A 14,350-nucleotide genomic window follows, 5' to 3' on the forward strand; every position below is an offset into this window, starting at 1 on the left:
ACCCAACTTATTTTAAGTTCAAAAGAGTTAGAATATCAATCATTTTTAGCTTTCCTGAGCTCACACTGAGTAGACTCTATTTATTTCAGCTAAATTTGATTTATTTCACATAAAATGAACTTTTTTTTAGCTCAAATTCAACCCAATTATTCAAGAGTCGGTCAATTCCCGTAGATCCTATTCCCCAATATCTAACTTGAGCTCATCAAAAGTTTAAGTGATCCAGTTTTAGTTCAAATTTATTTTTCACATTCCTGGATACTATTTTAGCTTATTTAAGTTAGAATTGAGCTAACCCTAGTCAGTCTAGTTAGGATTTATGTCTCGATTTAGTTCATCTTAGTTTAGTTGATTGTCATTTTAGCTCAAACCCCATATACTTTCGTTGCTTACTTGACTCTACAGTGAATTTCTCATTATTTCTTGTAGAATTGTGTCTATTTTCACTCATCTGGTCTAGGAGTCTAGTTGAGACAGTGACTTTTTAGTTCACTTGAGTTCAGAGACCTTAGAACCTAGTTCAAACATTACCTTTCAAGCATCCATCTTCGCCCTACAGGGCAAAATCATTTTAATCTTGGTCATTTCTATTTAGAATAGCAGTTTAGTTATTTTTAAGCCAAGATAATTTTCAGTTTAGACTCGGATCAATTCTTCTTCTGAGATTATATATATGTCTCAGATCCAACTCATGTTTCAATTTGGACACTGGATACCAGATCAAATCTAATACTGGATCTGATGTCCAGTATCTATTTTCTACTCTTGACCTGGATTTTTTATCCAATTCACTCTTCTATATCCAGGGTCCATCTTGTTTTCAAACCTGAATCCTTTTATCCAATTCATTTTGATATCTATATCTAGAGTCCAATTTATTTTCTGAATCTAAATTATTTCATCAGATATCCAAGGTCCAATCAATCATTCATAATCTATTTTTTAATACTTATTCAATATCCAGGATCCACTTGCTAATTCTATATTTGATCTAGGATTCATTTTTCAATCTTATCTTTGATCAAGATCCATCCATCATTTTCAAACATGGATCAGACTCATTATCTGAGATCCAGATCCATTTGTCATTTGAAGCTTCAGATCCATATCTGAATTAAAAACCTTCTTCCAATTCCAAATATGGGTTCAAAATTGATCTTTACATTTTAATCTAAACCCAGTGTTTTATATTTGATATTTTAAAATGCCTTTTTCAAAAAAACAATGTGTGTCAGATCTGGATCCGGATTGGATTTTGATTTAGATTTTTGTCAGGCTCGAATTTCAAAGTGGATCTTAGATCCAATCCAATTCACCTTATATAGGATCCACCTAGGTGGCATCAACTTCTTAATCATTCTTTCCATTTGGTTTTTTTAATTTTTGTTATTTCATAAATCTAGTTGGTTTAGGACTTTGATTTTTGCTTTTTAACTTTTTAATATCATCTTTTGTTTTTAACCTTTATTTTAATTGTTTTAAAATCAAATATGGACCCCACTTAGGTGGCGCCACATTTGGATTCTTTTGTTTAGAGTTTCAATTAGGTTGAAATAAGAAAAGTCAAAAAATATCCAAATGAGGACTCTTTAAGAAAATCATTTTTTCTTAATTGATTGCTAATTAGCCTCAAATATGAGACCCACTAGGGAGTCCCTATCTTATTCTAATTTTTCTTATAAATAGAGCCTAAGGGGGGATGTCCAGCCCATGCCAAGAAGCCTTTCTCCCCTTGATCTTTTTCTCCTTTCTTTTCTCTCTTCCATCTCCCATAGTTGTTGCCCTCTCTTCTTCTTCTTTCTTTTTTGTTTCATCTTCGTTGCAGCAAGGGAAGATCATTCAGATCAGGTAATCCCTTTACTTCCTTTTTATTTTCACTTTCATTTTATTATTTTGTTGTGTTTTTCTTTTCTTTACAACCACAAGGAATCAGGAACTCAGTTTCTCATAAACTGAGTCCCTCTTCTAATCGGCTATAGTAAAATCAATCACATGCATTCATTTTTTTATTTATTTCTTTATTTTATGGATCTTAGATTTAGATTTACATTATTGTTTTCATCCATACAGCATCAAGATCATCAGTCTTATTTCGTTTCTATTCTTTATGCATGTTTAGATTACATTTTTAATCTTGTTTAACAGTCATGCTTAAATCTTGTATCTAGCATCATATTAGCATCGTTATTTTATGTACTTATTTTTGCTATTTTGAGCCAATTTTTTTATGAGGGATATATTCATATGCTTACGTAAATTTGGCAAAATTTCCTAATTTTTAAGCATCTGATGGCCCATTTTTAAAATCAAGAACCAAAACATATTTTATGCACCATCAAAACGTTGTGCAGAATCTGGGTCAACTTGCCGGAGTAATATCTCTCTAACTGAAGATTTTTTCCAGATTCATAAAAAATGACTTATTTGTCTACACGTCTAGTTTATTTTTGGTGATTTTGACAATTTTTAATGATTGTCTGCTATTTTATTTTAACCCAAAACCAGAACCTTCTTTTCTTGCATCGTCAGACATTATCCAAAATTATGATCATCTTACCAGAGTTGTATCTCCTTAACCGAAGATGATTTTTCTGATCAGTAAAAAGGGATCTCTTTTTTGTCATGTCTAGTTTATCTGTGAAAAATTTTATAAATTTTAATTTCTATTTGCTATTTTATTTCAGCCCGAAACTGTGATAGGTACAAAATAGCTTATTATGCATCATGTTTTCACTTTTTAATTTAATATTTATTTTTAGAATATCCATTAAATTTATTTCTTGATTACATTATGTCTTTAGGGTTGTTCAGTGTGTCCATGTCGATTTTCAAAATTTTTAGAGGTCATTTTAATGTTTTTCAAGAATCGGTTTTCTATAGAATCTAGTTTTTCAAAAATATGAGTAGATTTGATCTTTTCTTGTTTATTTTATCATTTTCATAAATAGTTTTTATACGTTTTATATTTTTATTATTTTCTTGATTATGTTAGGGTGCTCTCCACCCGATTTGGTGTCGATTCAAACTCGTTTGGTCTTCAGATTAGGCATATTTCAAAATTATTTTCTAAAACCCTGATTTCTAACACTATTTTATGATTAATATCAATTTTTAGGGGTATTTTGGTTATTTTGTCTTTAATTCTATTTTTTTTATTTATTTTATAATCAGTTTATTTTAATAGTTTATTAAATCATGTATCTTCATTTATTTTATTTAGGATTTTATTTTATGAATGCATGAGAAAGGCTTGTTTGAGGATAAACATTCCTCAATTTCTAGATATCGTTGGATAAATCCTGAAAAGCTTATATATTTCTACTAATATCTTTGCTGATTTTGCAGAAAAGTTCAAGATTGTATTCTCTTTTCTTTCTTTATTTATTATTCAATTATTTAATGTAAATTATAATCAAATACCAAAAATAATAGAAAATTACTTTTCTGCATAGTTTAGGATTGCATAAGCATATAGTTTATTTTATTATTATTAATTATCATAGTTTGTCATGCATATGCACTTTTCTAATTTCACAATGGTGAAACACGAATGATGTGTGCACCTTTTTTTAAGAAATTAATAAAATTAGTGAAATTCGTATTTGTGGCAATAATCAGAATACGAACGAAATTCATGTTTTATTAATCTCTTTTAAGTTACAAAAACCTAAACACTTAGGTTATTTAAAAAAATCATTACATATTTCTAAAGATTTCAAGATATTTTCTAAAACCTTCCTCTTAGAATTTAAAAGAAATATATTCAAAACATACTTGTGGCTATAGTCATGAATATGTGGCGAATATATTTCATCTGAATTCTGTAAGGTACAAAAAACTCCTTTTCATTAAAAGAATTTTTATAAAATAAGGAGATTTATCAATGATTTTTCTCAAATCTTTCAAAAAAGAAAGTTCAACAAATTGCATCCATGCATTATTTATATTAGATTGTATCATGCATGAGCCCACAAGACCACACGCCCCATTATTTGATTCATTTTAAAAATATTTCTTCAAAAAATATTTTTCAACTGTTTCAGACGTGCATCATGTTTTCAATAAATTTCTTTTCCAAAATCATATCGTGTGTGTTTCATTCTTTCTACATTCTAGGATTTAGAATAATTTCTTAGACATTTGAATAAAACAACACATATCGTTCAATCCTTTAATCGATTACTCCTGGTTAAAGCGCCAGAAACGGTTAAACCTCATATCGACAGGCGGATTCAAATTTCTCAACTTTTCCCATACTTTTCAAAACGGAGACGAGTTTTCTAAAAATATTTTTAAAAGTTCAGTTGACTTGCAAAAGTAAAATTTTGCATGATAACACACTCATTGTGAGAAAGCAAGAAAAAAGGATGTTTGCTTAGAAATTGCCTATGAAAATTGCATGAAACAAACATGCCCTTAATGTCCATAACCGAAATTTGTGCATTGGATCCAGAAAACCAGACCAAATCTAATTAATTCCCTCCCCAAGTATTCTCAAAGTACCATACCTAAACTTATCAACTGGGATGATTTAAGTCAAATATATGATTTGTCGATATGCACGTGGACCCCAATGAAATCAATTGCATACATTTTTGGAAAATAAGAAAGTGAAAGGGCCTTGGCCACTAGACTAGTGGTCAAGGTTCTCTATCCATGAGCATCAACCCCTTGCATTAATGAGAGCAAGGTATAAGCCCTTTCTCAGATTGGTGATTCCTTGGGGGCATGGAGTGTGCCACAAGTTTACACCATCGAAAAAACAACCATAAGTATGACAGAGTTAGTCAGTGCAGTTAGGTCTTTGATTTTGAGAGTGGTTTCCTTGTCCTTCATAAAAGAAAATAAGGTCTTCTTTTCAAAGATTTACAAGATTCTGCATTACATGTAATGCTAGATTCAATAAATATAGAGAGAAGAGGATTAGGGTCTTGGTCAATGGTCAACAAGAAGGAGCATATAATGAATCATTTGACCAGCAAAAGATGTTGGGAAAGTTTTGGTCAAGTTCAATGGTTTTGAACTGATAGAAAGACTGGGTCAGCATCTAAAACTGATTTGGCCAAAACTCATGATAGATCAGTCAAAAAGCTAAAGTAAGACGGCCTTGGTCTTTAAGATAAAATCATCCCAAGTACAAAAGGAATAGTCAAAGTCTAAGAACGACCATGATTAAACCTAAATGATCCTAAACGCAAACCCAAATCCAAAGTTGAAAGTCCAATTGATATGCCCCAATGCCCCTTACCCATACAAGCAACTCTACACTATTTAAGGTTAAGTGAAGTTCTCACGCTCTTAAGAACTAAACTTTTGAAGGGTTAAATAAACATGCAAACTTACCTAAATTTAGGACAATGGATAAGCTACACTAAGTTCTAACATAATAATTTGTAGACAAAACCCCAACATGATCATCTTGTGACAGTTTCTAAAGATTAAAAATTAACAGTCTAAGCTTTTCATAAATATTGAAGGCTTAAAATTCATTTTTTATTGAAAAAATATGATTTAAGTGTCATTTGCTAATAAATCAATTATATTGAACACATATGCAGTATCAAATTTATGAAAAACAACCCAAAAACACTGGTTTACTCATGGTAAGCTGGAGGTAGGCTAAAAAAGCAGTAGGCATCTACGATCTAAAATGAAATTATCCTATATTGTTGCTTGGTCCAATCTTGGACAAGCAATCAACCACACCTTTAGCCCCATCGAGGTCTTATAAACCAGCATTTTAGTAAGAGAAGATAGGGTGCAATGTAATTGCACCTTTTTGGTGTATTGCTGCAATTGATTACCCTTAAATTATTGCTTGGGCCCCACAGCTAACAAGCTGTCTCCTAAAAATGGAAAGCAGCAAACTAAAAGTATGCACCTAATCCTTCCTCCTTTTATTTGGCACCACAAGCATGTTTTACGAGAGCACGAGTGAGCCGCTAAATGAGCCGAGCCACGTTGAGCCAAGTCATGAACATTCATTTTAAGCCTCACCCCTATAGAATTCCTTGTTTCAGACCATAGTGACAAATATCGTGAGATTTATGAAAATCTCGCGATAATATCGTGAGAAATTGCCTGAAAGTTTAAAATGGCAATTTCTTGTGAGATTTTCAAAATATCGTGAGATTTATGAAAAACCATAAATACCATGATTTAAACCTGATATTTATGTTTTAAACGGCTATTTATCACAAAAAAAATCATGTATTTTTATTTTTAAATAAATTTTATTAATATTTTCTTATAAAAAATAAATTTTATATTTTTAATTAATTTTTTTATCGACAAGATTTTGCCAAAAAATGCAAGATTTATGGAATGTTTTCAATTTCTCATGAGTTTTTGAAAAACGAGAAATTGCCGATAAAAACGTTTGTCACTATGTTCCAGACTCCATTATCCAAAAATTATTCCATTTTGGAAGTAGTTATCGATGCATGATGTATATCATAATATGGATACAATTTGATGCTTGTCCATAGCGATCATTATAGATGCCATTATACCATGAAAGTGAATTTGGACCCACAGCCAAATGAGCCTTCTACCTTTCTATAAATAACCCATAAATCATAAAGTTATGATGCGGTATCAAGTATAATTTCTTGCATTTTTGGTTTAGCATAGAAAACCAACTTGTGCATTTACTATGCCCTAATTTAAAACATAAGGACAATCCTAATAGGGGGCAAACAGATCGGATAAAGCTGAATATCCGATCCAATTGTGACATGCTATTTATGTTCTCGGATCCTTAAAAGTATGCATTCAGATTTTCAAAATCAAACTATTTTCGGATCCACATTATTGGATCACTATTTTAGGCCAGATCTAATTGGTTTCTGGTCAAAATCCAATACGGTTGCATTGTTTACATGTAAAAAGCTTGTTTTAATATTTTTTTTACTGCACCTAGTATTACCACATATGTTTCCAATATGGATCCAAAACTACTTCATTGGGCCTAATTCAGATCCAGACTTGGATGCAGATATACTGTTTGGATTTCACATTCAGATTCGGGTCAGACATGATTCACCATGTATGTGGTCTGTTAGCGCTACTAATTATGGCTTCACTATTACCCAAAACAATACAAATACGAAGTTGATGTCCTTATGCAATACTGTTATCAGAATCAAATCGAATTGAATCAGCCTGAGTCAGCGGATTCAAATTGAATTGATTATTTACCTGTTTTACAGAAATTAAATTTTTAGTTTTATAATAATTATAAAATTTAAATGCCTATTTTAGAATTTTGATTGGACCCTACAAGTCATCATTTACTTTATTTTCTACATTTTCATGAATTTTCAAGAACTTATTTATTTTTCACATTTTTAATTTACTACATTTATTATTAATACAATGAACATAAAATGTGATTAGCAATTCTAATTTTATGCAGTATTTTTTAAGAAGTTTAAATGAAATAGAAAAAAAAAATCTGACTATGACAGTCACCAAATGCTAACAGATACTCTACAATATAAGGAGTAAGTCGGTAAGAGAAGGTACTGACCAGTGGCTGCATATGTTTTTCCCAGTATGACATTGATAGGGATTTTATGTTTGGATTGAGAATGCATTAACCCACAGGATAAAACCTGACAAAAGATCTAAAAGAGAGTCTACATAAATGTTGTCAGTATCGAAATCGGACCTGTATCGTTTGGTCAACAATTCATGTGAATCCATCGATACCGATTCTCAAGTGAATCATTCTGAATAGGCTAAAAAATAATTAAAAACTATTTTGTATCAATCAGAACATGACATGGGTTAAAACTATTAAAATAATATTAAAAAATTTAATTTTAGGCATTCTTTTACATTTATTAAAAAACAGCTGATTCAGGTTAGTATCGTATCGATTTTTTGCCGATACTGGCAACATTGGTGTAGAGTATGCTATTGGAGGGCTGTAATCCGGCTGAGGAGCGAAGCTCACCCTGTTCAAGCCACCAACGCCAACCATCAACCGTTGTCGGTTCTCAATGGCTTCTTCAGGTACATCGCCTTCTTTGTTTTTGTTGTGCACATGTCCCAAGATCTCAACATTGGGTTATGGGCCCACGCCATGCCTCTGCTGCGAGGGCTCAATGGCATTTTTTCGGTGACTGTCGTCATGGGGCGGCATTGTTTTTCTGGCAGAGTAGAGTCACCGTGGGGCGACATTGCAGGCAACCGATAGCAGGTCATCGTGGGGCGACATGGTGTCATCGGTAGACGATGACTGTTGTCGTGGGGCGACAGAGTAAAAACAAAATTGGATTTACCTGTGGCAATCGGGCTGCAGGATGTTTACCCATCGCCTAGGTCACCGCGTTTTTCAACGCCGACATCTTTCGCCAGCCTCTGGAAAAGGTTTTAAAAACCCATCCCCCTTTTCCTTGTTTCCATCTGCCGTCAGGCAGTGGAGCCTTCTCGCCGTCGTCTGCAGAACGCAGTGGGTGCATCGCCGGGAAGAGGTACCTGTCAAGCAGTGGAGCCTTCACGTGGCATCCAGGGTGGCAAAACCCCCCTTTTTCGGCTTCCCCTCTACCATCGGGCGATGGGGATTGCCATGAGGGTGTGTCACCGGGAAATAGCGGCCTTCAACAGCCGATTCACCGGTGTCAAGGGCCATCCGGCGACGCACGACATTCGGGGAACTCTGCTTATTCCTTTCAGCCGTGGGGTTGTGTCGGGCGGCAAACATTGCCGGTGGAGCATCACCGACTGGGCTCCGTGTGCGTCGTCGGTGAGGCTCCGATGTGGGTCGCAGGCAAACCGAATGGGTAACCCCCCTTTCCTGTTTTCACTGTTTTTGCAATCAGAAACCCTCGGGTTTCTGTTTTTTATTTCAATCAGTGAAATCGGATTGGGTCCATGTATGGGTCTAAAAAGGCTGGGTTAGACCCAGATTCAGTTAATACCGGGTCAGACCCGAATCCGGTTCTTACCGGTTCAAACCCAGATCTAGTTAGTAACCGGGTCAGATCAAGATCCAGTTATAACTGGGTCAGACCCGGATCCAGACACTATTTGGCCTAAACCGAATCAAGGACTGATTTGGCCCTTTTCGGGACCGATTCAGAGCCATTTTTGACCAGTTCCTTCTAGCTTCTGACCAGTTCTGAGATGCTAAGACCCTATTTTCGTATATATAAGAAGATACAAGGATTTTAGCATACAATTATAAGGTTTTAATGAGCTTTTGTTCATACTTGACACCAGTTCATAAGGTTCAGAACCGGTTCATACCCTTGAATGACCAGTTCGGGGCTGTTTCAGACCGATTCAGAGTGGTTTCAGACTGGTTCCTGCTTGAGGAACCATGGTTTTTCCCATTTAAGCTTGACTTTTGTTATTGTTCATGCATTTTATTTATAATTATGCACGCATAAATGTATGTATAGTATTGGCATCAAGGATAGCTAGATGACTTAGTGAATTCATGTCACCAAAGTGACTGAATACACGTGTGTCATCAAATTTTTTGTATTATCATATAGATTTAACCAATATTATTGTTGTACTTAGATTCATGAAATGATAAATGACCCACAGGTAGTTTTATCGTGTTTAAAATTTAGGTAGGGTAAAATGAGGCAAATGTGTTGAGATACATTGCATATGTGTATCCAAAGGTTCCATGTGTTGATGGTCTAGCTTCACATAAATCTTAGTTTTACCAACTATGGTCCAGTAGGCATAGTGATTACGCGTGTCAAAGCTCTTACCAAAGTAGGATTATGATGACCTTCTACACTCGCCCGAAAATAAGCAAATTCAGGGCCTTTTATTTATTATTTTTTTCATCAAGCTTGTCTCGTATATGCTTTATTTTGATATGTGTCTTTTGTCATGCAGTTTCTAGTTCTGTGATTTTAGATGACTCAAGTTTTATACATTTTCTTGATGAATCTAATTTTAGTGATTGGAAAGAAATAATTCATTTTACATTAGGGTATATAGATTTAGATCTGGCTCTAAGGATAGATGAACCCACTGCCCTGACTAATCAAAGTACTGCTGATCAAAAGAGTGCTTTTGAGAAGTGAAAGCACTTCAATAGGCTTAGCCTGTTGCTTTTGCAATCAAAAGTAGCTAAGAATATTCGCAGTGCTATCCCACATTGCAGGGCAGTGAGGGAATTCCTGAGTGCTATTGAAGCACAATTTGTGAGTTCAAATAAGGCTAGAGTCAGTACCCTAATGTCAAAGCTTATAACTATGAAATATTCTGGAGGGGATAATATTCGCCAGCACATTTTGGAAATGAGGAATATAGCGTCTTAGCTGAATGACATGAAGCTGACAATTTCTGAGTCATTCATAGTGCATTTGATTTTGGCATCCTTACCTTTGGATTATGGACCTTTCAAAATCTCTTACAATACACATAATGATGAATGAACATTCAATGAACTTATGTCCAAGTGTGTTGAAGAGGAAGAGAGATTGAAAGGAGAGAATGTGAAAAGTGCACATATGGCTTCTCATGGCTCCAAGGTAAGACCAAAGAAAAATACTTTCAAGAAAAATGTTAGGAAGAAGCCAGCAGAGGATAAGTCATCCCAAGGCAAACAATCCGACTCTGCTCTCATAAAGTGCTTCATTTGCAAGAAGAAGAGACACAAGAAGGCATATTGCATAAAGTACAAGAAATGGTTAGAAAAGAAAGGTAATTTATCATTTATTTCTTATGAATGTAATTTATTACAAATTCCTGAAAATAGCTGGTAGATTGACTCTGGTGATACTGTTCATATTTTCAACTGTCTACAATTGTTCCTGAACAGAAGAAAACCAACAATGCATGAGAAGAGCATCTATTCGGAGAACAAGATGCGTTCACATGTGAAGAGTGTTGGGACCTACAGGATTACTTTAGATACAAGCGTAGATTTGGATATTCATGATGTCTTTTATGTTTCATTATATAATAGAAACTTGATTTCAATTTCAAGATTGGATAAATTTAGATATTATTTTAAGTTTGAAAACTCTAAGTTATTCATATACAGAAATTCAATTGAAATTGGTTATGCATCAGTTTATGATGGTTTGTATAAATTGAACGTGAAGATCCAAACCCAAAAGTCTTTGACTTCTGAATACGTATTGGTTGAAAATAAACGTAGCATGATTAATGATAAATCCTACATGCTTTGGCATCGAAGGTTGGGTCATATTTCTGAAAGGAGAATAAAGAAGAGATCTTGAAATATCTAAATTTTATTGAAAATGACCCATGTGTTTATTGCATAAAAGTTAAGCATACAAACACATATAAAGAGGGTGCCAAACGTAGTAGTGAGATATTGAAGATAGTCCATACAGATGTATGTGGACCATTTAACCCCTGTTACACAGGCAAAAAATATTTTATCACATTTATTGATGACTATTCACGGTATATGTATATCTACTTGATCTTTGAAAAATCTGATATTTTTCAAATGTTCAAAGAATTTAAGAAAGAAGTAGAAAAACAAACTGATAAAGTTATTAAGATAGTCAGGTCTGATAAAGGTGGCAAAAATTATGGTAAGTTTACTGAGATGGGGCAAAGGGAAGGACCATTAGCGTGATTTCTTAAAGAAGAAGGCATTGTGTCTCAATATACCATGCCTGATAGTGCCTACCAAAATGATGTAGCTGAAAGGAGAAATTGTACGCTTAAAAAAATGGTCAAGGCTATGTTGAATTATTCAACACTTCCCATGAAGTTGTGGGGTGAAGCCTTAAGGACTGTTGTGTATATTTTGAATAAGGTTCCTACGAAATCTGTGCCTAAAACTCCATACGAGTTGTGGACAGGTAAGAAACCATCACTGTCTTATATGCACATATGGGGATGTCTTACAAAGGCTAACACTACAAGAAAAATGCGTATTAGCGATGGACGCTATCCGTCGCTAATCTGTCACAAACTCCGTCGCTAACATGTTTAGCGACGGATAGCGTTTGTCGCATAATCCTAGTCACTAAATTGTGATGGAATTTATCTGTTGCTAATTAGAGACGGTTTAGCGACAGATTATTTGCATCGCTAATCCATCACTAATTAGCGACGATATAGCAATAAATTATATCTGGATATAAACTGTCGCTAACTTTTGGTCGACAATTTAGCGACGGATTAGTGACAAATTAAAATATGTCGCAGCCCATCAACTGAGTTTAATTGGTGATGGATTTGCGACGGATATTTCTGTCACTAATCCGTCGCTAATTTAATTTTTTTTTTTAAATATGAAACTCGAGAAAAATTTCTCGTTATACAATTCATATAACCTGCTTATAAAAAACAAAGTACATACAAAAAATACATATACAGGTGAAACAAAATTAACACAAGTTCTAAGTTAAACAACCAAATACAGTCTTTGCCAAGTTATAATTAGTTACAAGTACGTCAAACAAATTAAATACATGAATCTAATCGTCGTCAAGATTTGGGGCATCATCCTCTTCATTTTTTCGATCTACCCCTCCTTCCATACCTCCATCAGCTCCTCTACGTTGATCATCTCCAGCATCCTGCAAGAGAACCAAAATGTTAATAATTATAAACAAAATATAAACAAAATACTCATATGTGTTATAAAGCAGTCAAAAAACTTTATATGTGATTCAATCATGCTCATATGTGTTCTAAGGCAGTAAAAAAACTTGCATATTGATTTAATCATGCTCATATGTGTTCTAAGGCAGTAAAAAAACTTGCATATTGATTCAATCATGCTCATATGTGTTCTAAGGCAGTTAAAAAACTATCATATATGCTAATATCATGCTCATATGTGTTCTAAGGCAGTAAAAAAACTTTCATAGTGATTCAATCATGCTCATATGTGTTCTAAGGCAATAAAAAAACTTTATATTTGATTCAATCATACTCATATGTGTTATAAGGCAGTAAAAAAACTTTATATGTGATTCAATCATACTCATATGTATTCTAAGGCAGTAAAAAAACTATCATATGTGCTAATATCATGCTCATATGTGTTCTAAGGCAGTCAAAAAACTTTTATAGTTATTCAATCATGCTCATATGTGTTCTAAGGCAGTCATAGTGATGAAAAGTTGCTTGTATGTGTTCTAAGGTTGAAATCTAACAACATGAAACAAATGACATAAATCTTTATACCTGACAGGCACCAGATCTCATATTCAATACAGACAAAGTTCCTCTGTCTTGAAAAAAGTTGCACAACTCATTACGGATAATATTGGGAATGACTTCATTTAAAAAGTACTGCATTTTGTCTTCAAGACGCTGACAGACACCATCCCAGAACATAGCAGGGTCAATCGGACGTTGGGAGTTGATGCTGGCGAGAAAACTCTAAGAGCCATGGCTGCAGGAGGCAACGACTGCTGTGGTGTTCATGTGACTCCCAAACCTGAATACACGACCCTTTTTGGGTTCACCGGTTGTAGTCACCCATGCTGCAGGATCAAAAGGCGGATGCTGAGTGAAGTCATCACCATATCACTGTACCATTTGTTGCTCGTATGACTCCTACAAAGTAATGATTAGAATATAATTAATAATTAAGAATTACAATGTTTATGATAACATAATTCATATTAACTTGTATATTATAATGTTTATTAATATAATAAATATATACCGATGTCACTTTTGCCTTCTCTGATATAAAATCTCTCATGCTCTTACGTTTATGTGTTTCAACAAACACATCCTTATAAGGCACAATGTCTCCTTTTTCTGCTTCCTGCAATGTTAAATGATAAAAAATCGATTAATAAGTATGCAAAAATACTTACAAATTTGACAATATATATACCATTTTCTTCTGGTGGCTCCCAAAAGTCTTAGATCCACCTGTGTGTAGATGGACATCGGGCATCTTCGCTCGATTTTGTGCAGCCTTTGCTAAGCGGTTTCAAAATTCATTGTTTGCCTACTTGTCGCACATGTCCTCCCAATAATCTCTCCTGATAGTAGAAGGCCCATGGCCCTTCCACTGCAATGAATCATTTATCCCACCAGCTATTTTTTTTTGCTACAGTCTTCATATTATGTAGCATGTTGGCAAATCGATTGGCAGCCACCTTCTGCCATACTACCCTCGGGTCTTTTTCCTTGTTTGCAGTCGCGAAGCGATGGGAAGGCTACAAATACTTTCAGAAAGTTAGCACACATAAATATGAAACACTTCTTATTGTGATAAACGATTGCATACCATGAATGATGACATTAATATGTCCAACACCTCTCTCGGGTACTCTTTTCATTGCGCTACTGGTCCTGAAAGATGATGTAGTAATGACTTTGTAATTTCTCGTATTACTTCTTGCTGCTCAAACCTCACACTGCA

Source organism: Nuphar pumila, chromosome 13, assembly GCF_984573655.1.
Source record: "Nuphar pumila chromosome 13, dmNupPumi1.hap1.1, whole genome shotgun sequence".
Classification (NCBI taxonomy): Eukaryota; Viridiplantae; Streptophyta; class Magnoliopsida; order Nymphaeales; family Nymphaeaceae; genus Nuphar; species Nuphar pumila.